At 44.0% G+C, this 10168-nt stretch overlaps 2 non-coding genes across 2 annotated transcripts; one reads left to right on the top strand and one right to left on the bottom strand.

The window, feature by feature from the left end:
* The first annotated feature begins 9361 nt into the window (after positions 1-9361).
* Positions 9362-9433, top strand: trnaw-cca (transfer RNA tryptophan (anticodon CCA)). Its single transcript has one exon. It is a non-coding gene; the product is annotated as a tRNA-Trp (tRNA).
* A 662-nt stretch (positions 9434-10095) lies between these two features.
* On the bottom strand, positions 10096-10168 carry trnav-uac (transfer RNA valine (anticodon UAC)). The gene has a single exon. It is a non-coding gene; the product is annotated as a tRNA-Val (tRNA).

Genomic DNA, 10168 nt, shown 5'->3' with positions numbered 1-10168 from the left:
GCAAGAGAATCATTGCAGTCATTCTAATTTATGGCTGATAATCAAAGCAGAGGTTTCCGTAGTGTCGTGGTTATCACGTTTGCCTTACACGCAAATGGATCATGGGCCGGAACATTATGTCGGGGCAAGTTTTTTTCCCTCTGTGAAATAGCCAGTCCTGTTAAATTTATCACAAATCCGTGGTCTCACGAGCACTGAACATTTTAAACCGAGCCCTTAAAAATACAGTGTGTAAAATGAGAAGGGATAAAAAGTTCATCGCACAAAAGAAATTATGAAAGTTTTTCAACTTCCCTCAGTAGCCTTTCATTCTGCAAAATAACGTTATTGGTTAATTAATGGCGATGAAAACAATGATTGTTTTTTTTTTCTTCCAACTGAGTTTGAGTACTTTCATGCGATTAATATAACAACTGTTCAAACGTTAGTATCCTGATTGGGAATTGAACCCCGACCGCGGTTATAAGTGCGCTAAATCCTAACCACTGGACCATCAGGGAGCACTGTTTTGAATTTTATCAGATGTAACATGGATTTCTCTTTCTCTGTGATTCAGCTTTTAATTCTTTTTAGTTCCTGATTGCGGATATTCCCGTGATTAAATAGGAATAAAGTACAATAGGTTCAGGAAAACCCGGGGAGGTGGCATCCCGCTCACCGAGCCTCTCCAGCAGCATTTATCTGACCAAGCACTGGAGTGAGTGAAACTTTCTCCGGGTGGCGGGGGGGGGGGGGGGGCGCTCTCAATGTGGAAAGGGTGGCGAGTGAAAAAGAGATTTATCAGTCAGGATGGCCGAGCGGTCTAAGGCGCTGCGTTCAGGTCGCAGTCTCCTTTGGAGGACGGATACAAAAATAATTTAAAAGGCGAACGGAATGTTAGCCTTTATCTGAGGGGGCTGGAATATTACGAAGTGGAAGTTTTATTACAGTTATGTAAAGCTCTGGTTAGACTGCGTCTGGAGTAACTGCGTTCAGTTTTGGACACTGCACCTCAGGAAGGATAGATTGGCCTTGGAGGGGGTGCAGAGCAGATTCAGCAGAATGTTACCGGGGCTAAAAAGGTTAAATTATGAGGACAGGCTGCATGGACTGGGCTCGTATTCCCTCGAGTATAGAAGATTCAGGGGCGGCCTGAGCGAGGTGTTTAACATGTTTAAATGAGTCGATAGAATAGAGAGAGAGAGAATCAATTTCATCTGCGGAATCAAGAACGAATCCCACTTCTGACATCCTATTTTATTTGTAGCTTGAGCTGCAGTTGATTTTTCGGCCCAGTTGATTTGCTCTTCCCGCAATAACCAATCCGGTCTCCATCCATGGCACGTTTTGAAGCCCACCGGCTCATCCCGAAACCGAGCTTTAACGAAAATATGCTGGAAACACAAGGTGGTCATTCAAAAACTACAGAGAACAGACACTTGGGGAAATGTACCATCAGAACAAGAAGTGGGCTGTTTCGCCCCTCGAGCCCACTCCGCCATTTGATTAGATCATGGCTGATCTGTGATCTAACTCCATATCCCTGCCTTTGGCCCATATCCCTTCATACCTTCGGTTGGCAAAAAGCTATCGATCTCAGATTTAATTTTTAGACTGCGCCCCCTCGTCCTAGAATTCCCAACCAGCGGAAATAGTTTCTCCCTATCCAGAAAATGTCAATGACACAGTCAATGAAAGGTGCAGTTCACGAAGGCGACTCACCAGCACCTTCTCAAGAGCAATTAGGGATGGGCAATAAATGCTGACCTTGCCATTGACACCCACATCCCATGAATGAAGACAAAAAAGGTCGCCTGCATGGCCGAGTAATTTCATCCTGCTAAACGACGGGAAGAATGAAACCATCGGTTTCAGTCCTCGATGTCTTATTTTTCATTACACACTAATACATAACACAGATACACAGAGATGTATTGATAATCACCAAACAGGTACACACAAATGTATTTATAAGTGTCACAGATGCAATCATATGTATTTATAACGAGATATATCATATTGTAAAAATAATCAAAATAAATTTATAAATGACACACATAACATACACACTCATTTTATAAAGAAGCACGACATCCATTTATACACATCCATTGTTTAAATTTTCACAACGTCTTGTTAGCAGTCCTGAACAAAGTTCACACATCGAAAGTCTCAGCGTTTTTTCAGATGCTGCCTGTCCTGTTATGATTTTTAACAGTTCCTTTCCTGTGATGTGATGATTCTGGGTGCCGGGTGTGTGCAATTAGATTTGATGCAGTCATGCTGCCGCGGACAGGTGAAAGCTGCTTCTGAGGCTGCCTGACACCCGGTGGGAGTGGGCGGGGATTTGGTAATCCGAAATAAATGAAACGGTGTATGAGAAAATTACATAAAGGTAAACATCCACGTCCTGCCATCAGACTTCGAAGCGCAACGATAGCGCGTCTGATTCCACATCGGGAGGTAACGTGTTTAAGTCACGTCGGGGTTTTCCATGTATTTAGCGCTGGTAGGAGTCTGAGTAATTCCGGAAATCATTTTGCATTCCCTTTTCAACAATAAACAGAACGATGCTCTGAATTCTGCCTCACTAGTTCCCCAGCGTCAGGGAGAGAAGCGTCTGATTCCCTCATTTATTTATTGCAAGAAACAGACACAAACACACTTATTAATTCAAAATCAGCCTGCAGCTCCACACGCACAGAGATAAACACAGCCAGAGAGACAGGCAAACACCGGGAAATAGACAAACCGGTTTCTCAGAGAATTGCCTGTACCTCCACGGTCGAATGGAAGGGCGCGATGGCCCCAATGGCCTGCTTCTGAGCTGCATCCTTCTGTGATTCTGAACTCAGCCCCTGGGGCGGAGCCAGCAGCCGCCTCGCTGCAATAACAGACCAAATGGAAAACCTTAAGCAGGCCCAGCTAGCTCAGTTGGTAGCTTATGAGACTGTTAGGGTCGTGGGTTCAAGCTCCACCTTGGGCAAATTCTGTTTTAAACTATTACTCTGCTTTCACGAGTGAACCCTCCGCTTGCTTGACTGTCAGTACAAGAGACGAGTCTGTAAGTGCCGCATCGTGTGCAATGTTCAAAACTTTAAAAGGAGCAGAAGTTTTTTCGGAGTTCAGATACACAAACCTCTCTGATGAGCCTGAGATTTTGTCAGAGGTTGCTGCCTCCCCTCCATCTCTTACCCTCTGACGAGGCACTTGCTCCGGTTTCAATTTACAAACTGGGTGAGTTGGTGATCGGGTGTAGGAGAGCTGGTTTGTGATCTGAGTAGGAGACTCAGCGGCCCCGGGTGAGACAGAGAAAAAAATCAGTCCAGGCCCCGGCTCCAATCTGCGGATGTGGAAGAAAACACGGGAGGAGGGTGCAGTGTGAGGTCCCTGTCAAACCAACTGCCCGAACAAAACTGGCCACATTCACAGAATCAGAATGGCTGCTTCCTGAGGCGGGGGGAGGCCGGTTCATTTGGAAAAGGATCCGGACGAGAATGCTCTGATTCATAAGGTTAGGGGAGGGAAATTAGGGAGCTCCTTCGGAACGTTAATTACTTGAAAATGAAGCCTTTTTCCTGTGTAACTTGTGTGGTTTTGATGAATGAAATGGTTGTAAAAAGGCATCCGTGGAGAAGGATTGAGAGCTTTCAGGACTAGAGGGGAAATTAGGAGATTTTGTTTTTCACACAGAGGGTTGTTACGATCTGGTAGCCACTCCCTGAAAGGGTGGTGGAAGCAGCTTTCATAGGAACTTTCAAAAGGCAATTGGACAGGTACTTGAAGAGGACTGATTTGCAAGGTGACAGGGAAAAGGCTGAGTTTTTTGGGACTAAATTGGACAGCTCTTTCAAAGAGTAGGCAGGACAACACGGCCGAATGGCCTCCTTCTGTGCTGTAATATTCTATGACTCTATTCCATGATTTTAGTGTGGGACAGGAGAGATGTTGTTTAAAGAGAAGTAAAATTGTCCCAATCAGAGCAGAGAGAGGTGACTGGTCAGTTCCCCTCTGTCCAGTATAAGTCACCAGCGGTTTTTTTGTGGTGTCGTGGTTACCAGTTCGCATTACACACGAACGGCCCTGCTTTCGATCCTGGGCGGACAATTTATATTGCAGTTACTGTTCACATTCTATATTAATGACTTAGATGAGGGGACCGAGTGTAATGGATCCAATGTTTGCTGATGATACAAAGGTAGGTGGGAAAGTAAGCCGTGAGGAGGACGCAAAGAGAGGTGGACGGTTAAGTGATTGGGTAAGAAAGTGGCAGTTGGAGTATAAGGTGGGAAAATGTGAAATTGTCCACTTTGGTAGGAAGAATAGAAAAGCAGAATATTTTTCAAAAGGTGAGAGTCCAATAAATGTTGGTATTCAGAGGGAGTTGGGTTTACTTGTAAACAAATCACAGAAATTTAACATGCAGGTACAGCAAGCAATTAGGAAGAAAAATGGTATGTTGGCCTTATTGCAAGGAGGTTGGAGTATAAGGAAGTCTTGCTGCAATTAAATAGGGCTTTGGTGAGAACACACCTGGAGTACTTTGATGTAGTCGACATGGATTTTAGCAAGGCTTTTGACAAGGTCCCAATTGGCAGACTGGTCAAAAAAGATGTAATTGCACTAAAGAGGGTACAGAGGAGATTTACGAGGAGGTTGCCAGGGCTGGAGAATTTTGGCTGTGAAGAAAGATTGGATAGGCTGGGGTTGATTTCTTTGCAACTGAGGAGGCTGAGGGGTGATTTAATTGAGTTGTACAAAATTATGAAGGGCCTTGATAGAGGCGATTGGAAGGACCTATTTACCCTAGCAGGGAGGTCAATAACCAGGGAGCAGAGATTAAAAGTGATTGGTGGAAGGATTGGAGGGGAGCTGAGGAGAATTTCTTTCACCCAGAGGGTGGTGGGTGTCTGGAACGCACTGCCTGAAAGGGTGGAAGAGGCAGAATCCATCGTTACATTTAAATAATACTTGGATATGCACCTGAAGTGGCGTAACGTAAAATGCTACGGACCGAGTGCTGGAAAGTGGGATTAGACTGGGTGGCTTATTTTCGTCCGGCGCGGACGCGATGGGCAGAATGGCCTCCTTCTGTGCGGTGAATTTGCCATGATTCGACAAAATTTGCGTTTGTTTTTTGTCAGAGCAAAATTCCCAAACCGGGAATCGAACCCAGGCCACAGCTGTGAAGGTCCCGAATCCGAACAACAAGACCACCAGGGAAGGCATGGCAGATTTTCAAATATATCTGGGAGTGTTTACATTAGGTACAAATAATATTTTTGGTTTCGTGACTCTGTTATTTACAAATGTATTATTGTATTATTTGTATCATTTATTTATTTATTGGGGTGTAAAGCTACTTTTGGCGCTGATAAGAGTCTGTAAAATTCCGCAATTAATGCTTTATTTGCGTTTTCACAATAACAAGTCTGTCTCACTTGTTCCCCAGTGTCAGGGAGGGAAGTGTCTGATGCCCTCTTTTATTTAATGTTAAAAACAGAAGACAAACACTCGGATTCGTTCAATATCAACCTGCAGGTCGACACAGACAATTAGATAAACACAGCCAATGATATGGACGTTATGTTGTGATTGCTGTCCCTGGACAGCCAGGGCCGAGTTAAGAGTAGTTGTACATTCCAGGCCCGGCGAACTCAGTTGGTAGAACATGAGCCTCTTGAACTCAGGGTCGTAGGTTCAAGCCCCACGTTGGGCGAATTCTCTTTTAAACTGTTTCTGTTGCTTTCAGGGGTGAACCCCAGCTCTGACTCCCCCCGACCTCCCGTGCAGTGTCACCGCGCACATTGTGGCCGCCCCCGGGCTGATTTCTCTCACTGTCTCACCCGGGACCGCTGAGTCTGGTGCACCGTGATCACCAACTCATCCAGTTTGTGAATTTAAACCGGAGCAGTTGCCTCACAAAGGGCAAGAGAAGTTGAGAAGGCTGCAACCTCTGACAAAATCTCATTCCCATTAGAGGTTTGTGTAACTGAATCCCTAACACTTTCTGCAACTTTTAAAAGTTTTGACATTCACTGTACAGGACGCGGCACCTAGAGACTCGTGTCTGACACTCACAGTGATGCGTATGGCCGTTTTCACTCGTCAAACAGAGATTGTGATATTGTGATATTGACTTAGACTCCCTCACCAGCAGAAAGGTTTTGCCTTTTTTGGCAGGATAAAAAAACTCCTCCCTGGATGTTTATGCTCGGGAACCTTTCGTGAGTTAAAGCAAACGCGATAACCGCTACACGACGGAAACTGCGACTATTTCATTAACAACAATGGTGAACTGACTTACTCTCCTGTCTCTGTTCTGATTTGGAATGTGTTGCTTCTCCGTCCAGCAACACTTAGTATGTTACAAAACAGAAGGAGATCATTCGGCCCATCGTGCCTGTGCTAGCCCTTTGAAAGTGCGATCCAATGGTCTCACCACCCATAAGCTCTTTCCTCAGAATTCCTGCAATTTATTTTCCTTTTCAAGTATTTATCCAATCCCCTTTTGAAAGTTACTATTGAATCTGCTTCCACCGGCCTTTCAGGCAGCGCATTCCAGATCATAACAACTCGCTGTGTAAATTATGTTCCCTCATGTCGCCTCTGGCTCTTTTGCCAATTACCTTAAATCTGTGTCCTCTGGTTACCGACCCGTCTGCCACTGAAAACAGTTTCTCCTTATTTGCTCTATCAAAACCTTTCATTATTTTGAACACTTCTGTCAAATCTCCCCTTAACCTTCTCTGCTCCAAGGGGATAATCCCAGCTTCTCCATTCTCGCCATATAACTGAAGTCCCTCATCCCTGTTACCATTCTAGTAAATCTCCTCTGCACCCTCTCCAAGGCCTTGACATCTTTCCTAAAGTGCGGTGCCCAGAATTGAACACAATACTCCAGCTGCAGCTTAATCAGTGTTTTGTAAACGTTTGTCATAACTTTGTTGCTTTTTTACTCTATGCCCCTATTAATAAAGTCCATTTCACAAGGCTGTCTATGTCCTCCTGAAGTCTGATAGTATCCACCACATTGTTTGATAGATTCCCGAGTTTCGTGCCATCTGCAAACTTTGAAATTATACCCTGTACACCCAAGTGCAGGTCATTAATGTATGTCAGAAAAATGAAAACTTTTTGCAGTGTGACTTGTGTGACTTTAAGCCGAGTTTATATAACATCTTCTCATAATTTAAGGCATCGCACCCTGGTAACAATCTGGTGAATCTGTGCAACACTCCTTCCAAGGACAATATATCCTTTCAGATTCAAAGGGTATGAACTTGAAATAAGCGTCACTGTGGATCAGTTTTCGCTCACTCAAAGTTATCTGTTGAGTGAAATAAAAGAAAGCGCTTTTAAAGAATAAGCAAGCAGCCACTATCGCCCCTTTTGACAAGCCTATTTTGTGGCACTTTATCAAACGCCTTTTGAAAGGCCATATACAAAACATCAACCACATTGCCCTCATCAGCCGTCTCTGTTAACTAATCAGAAAACTCAATCAAGATTTGCCAAGAAAGCCACAGTGGCTTTCTTGTCCAAATGACAATTGATTTTGTCCCGGATTATCATTTCTAAAAGCTTCCCACTACCGTGGTTAAACTGACTGGCCTGTAATTGCTGCGTTTATCCTTTCACTCTTTTTTGAGCAAGTGTGTAAAATCTGCAATTCTCCAGTTCTCTGGCACCAAACCCTGTATCTAAGGAGGATTGAAAGGTTATGGCCAGGACCTCTGCAATTTACACCCTTACTTCCCTCAGCAACCTAGGATGCATTCTATTCGGACCAGGTGACTTATCTACTTTAAGTACAGCCAGCCTTTCTAGTATCTCCTCTTTATCAATTTTCACCCCATCCAGTATCCCAACTACCTCCCCTTTTACTGTCATTTAGGCAGCATTTTCTTCCCCGGTAAAGACGGATGCAGAATACTCATTTAGTACCTCAGCAATGCCCTATACCTTCATGTGTAGATCTCCTTTTTGGTCCCTAATCGGTCTTACCCCTCCTCTTACTACCCGTTTACTATTTATATGCGTATAGAAGACTTTTAATGACTTGATGAAGGGATCGAGTTTAACGTATCCAAGTTTGTTGATGATACAAAGCTAGGTGGGAAATTAAGCTGTGAGGAGGACACAAAGAGTCTGCAAAGGGATATAGACAGTTTTAGTGTGTGGGCAAGAAGGTGGCAGATGGAGCATAATGTGGGGAAATGTGAGGTTATTCACTTTGGTAGGAAGAACAGAAAAACAGTATATTTTTGAAATGGTGAGAAACTATTAAATGTTGATGTCCACAGAAGCTTGGGTGTCCTGGACACCTGATCTCCAGGTTGTACTTACCTAGTATAAGCATATAAAACCTGATGACGGAGAAAGGCTAAATAAGCACGAAGACATGAAGCAATCCTTGGTGGTTTCTGAGAGTCAGCAAAGTGGGATGGTTTACGACCATGAGTTAAGATCAGTGGTGATTACGTACAGAACAATGCAGCCGAATCGTATAAAGATAGGGCATGCTCCCTTCTCAAATGTTTGAGCTCTCAATAGGGGTCAGTCAGAAGTCCATTTCCACAGGCAGTCCGCAAAGGTCAGGTCTGATATACCTGGATTCGCAGACAGGTCAGTTTGTGTTGATTGCTTGACATTAATGTAATCTGTAGACAGTTATATTATAATAATAATCCTGTTGAATGTATTGTTGAAGACAGCTGTGGTACAACTCTGTTGTAAGTCAATCTACTAAACTTGCTATTTTGTAACCACTCGGGCTAAAATCTAACGGAAGTTATTGTTGATGGATTAACAACACATAGTTGCGACAGTAACGGGAGAAATCCGCAAACAAACATTCACTTTATAAATACACATCACACCCATAATTTATATTTTCACACGTTCTCTTTTGCAGTTCTAGCCAAAGTCCAAACATCGAAAGTCCACGTGTTTTTCAGTAGTTTCCCGTCCTGTTATGTATTTTGAGCAGTTTCCTACATGTATAAACATCACACCCATAGTTTATATTTTCACACGTTCTTTTTTGCAGTTCTAATCGAAGTCTAAACACCGAAAGTCTAAGTGTTTTTCAGAAGATCCCCTCCTGTTATGTACCTTGATCAGTTTCCCACATCCATTTCCTGTGATGTGATAATTCTGGGTGCAGGATGAATGCAATTGGATTTGCTGCAGTCCGCTGACAGCAGGCGATGGAAGCGAGCGCCATGCTGCCGCTGACAGGTGAAGGATCCTTCTGATGCTGCCTGACATCTGGTGGGAGTGGGCGGGGATTTGAAAGCCAACCCATTCCACCAATCTCGGAGCTCTAAAGCGGTGCTTGACAAACATTGATAGAAACAAACACGCACTGTAGCATCCAGGCCTCGTGGCGCAACGGTAGCGCGTCTGACTCCAAATCAGAAGGTTGCGTGTTCAAATCACGTCGGGGTCACACTTTTTTTCCCTGAGAGCCGGTTTGAACAATTCTGCAATTCAATTTTTCTTTGCGTCTTCACAATTAACAGAACCCTGCTCGAAAGTCTGCCTCTGGTCGGGAGGGAAGCACCTGATGACCTCATTTATTTAATGTAAAGAACAGAAGAAAAACACACATCTTCGTTCAAAAACCACCCTGCAGGTGGACACATAGTGAGATAAACACAGGGCAGAGATGCAGACAGTATCCGGAAACATCGGGAAATAGACAAGAGAAATAGATTGAGCGCTTTGTTATCAGAAAATTGACTGAACCTCCACGGTCAATGAAAGGGCTTTTGTTGGTCGGTTTCCCATTGAACCGGAGAATTCGGGAGAACTTGGTGGATGGTTGGTTCGCTTCCCTTATTCCCCACCGTTGGAAAAGGTTTGTAGATCCCACCCGACCAATTCCTTTCAAAAGCCACTCTGTCCAAAGCCAATATATCCAGATTAGAAGGGAATAAAACTTGAAAAGAGCGTCACTGTGGATCAGTTTTCTCTCACTCAAAATTATCTGTTTAATGAAGTGAAGTAAAAGATGCAGCTTACAAAGAATAAGGGAACAGCCACTGTCTCCCTTTTCGGCATGAGAAGAAAATCGATCTGGATGCTTGTGGAGACCAAGTTCCAACATAATGTTTCCGCCCGGGATCGAACCGGGGACTTTTCGCGTGTAAAGCAAACGTGATAACCGCTACACTACGGAAAC

Source organism: Heptranchias perlo, unplaced genomic scaffold (assembly GCF_035084215.1).
Source record: "Heptranchias perlo isolate sHepPer1 unplaced genomic scaffold, sHepPer1.hap1 HAP1_SCAFFOLD_50, whole genome shotgun sequence".
Classification (NCBI taxonomy): Eukaryota; Metazoa; Chordata; class Chondrichthyes; order Hexanchiformes; family Hexanchidae; genus Heptranchias; species Heptranchias perlo.
Note: the sequence above shows the minus strand (reverse complement) of the source record. Positions and strands in the feature narration are given on the sequence as shown.